The 877-nt window shown below is 26.8% G+C and overlaps 1 long non-coding RNA gene across 1 annotated transcript; it reads right to left on the bottom strand.

Moving 5' to 3' along the window:
- Positions 1-188: 188 nt before the first annotated feature.
- On the bottom strand, positions 189-726 carry LOC105460078. The gene is made up of 3 exons (XR_975764.1): positions 530-726; positions 412-447; positions 189-339 (listed from the first exon to the last, which is right to left on the bottom strand). It is a non-coding gene; the product is annotated as an uncharacterized LOC105460078 (long non-coding RNA).
- Between the last annotated feature and the right edge of the window lie 151 nt (positions 727-877).

The raw sequence follows: 877 nt of genomic DNA, 5'->3' as shown, positions 1-877 counted from the left end.
TATTACTTGTAAAAAATTACGAGAAAGAAACATTTTAGAATAAAATAAAAAAGTTTAAATTTATATAACTGAAAAAAATTCTAAATAGAAGACTACAAACTATAATAAGAAAAAACTTCTGTAAAAAAACACAATATTAATAATGTATACTTGTTGTTTACTTGTGGCATAATAATAAGACAAATAAATATAATAATTTATATTTTTTATTTCAAAATATAAATAACATTACCTATGTGCATCATTTACGTATAATGTCACATTTTTATCGCAATCTTTTTCCGCATTTCTCTCTTGAAGTAAAATCCTCACTTCAGTCCATGAAAGTTATTTGTTTTGCTTAAACATAAGACACATTTTTGTTAATATATGATGGCAATTCCTATGTCATATATTGTTTTGCATACTTACTTAGGAGGATCTAGTTTGATTTAATATTGACTTAATCTAAAAAAAAAGTTATTCCGTTTATATAAAAAAAAATATCGTTTTTAAAATAGACTTCAATTATAGAATGATTAATAATTACCAGTTCAGTAAGATTTGTACTTTTGAGCAAAGCTAATTGACCAAAGCCACCAGCGTTTGCTTCCGCTTTGGATGTGTGCATGATAGTCACGACAAAGATTATGGCAAGAGCCAATGATAGAAATAATAGTCGCATCTCTTACAATTAATGCTTATTAGGTTGTACAAGTCTATTATACGTTTATGATTTGCTAGCGTCGCATCGCGCTTATATAGCCGAAGAAAAGCAATTTTGATATGCGGCTTCCGTGTCCAACATTTTATGTAAGATAAAAATATTTGCGATTCAAAATATATGTATTTCGTGTGTAAGATAAAAATATTTATGTGACTAAAAAATGTGTGTGTG

Source organism: Wasmannia auropunctata, unplaced genomic scaffold (assembly GCF_000956235.1).
Source record: "Wasmannia auropunctata unplaced genomic scaffold, wasmannia.A_1.0 LD329569.1, whole genome shotgun sequence".
NCBI classification, from domain to species: domain Eukaryota; kingdom Metazoa; phylum Arthropoda; class Insecta; order Hymenoptera; family Formicidae; genus Wasmannia; species Wasmannia auropunctata.
This window is presented reverse-complemented; position numbering and strand designations above follow the sequence as displayed.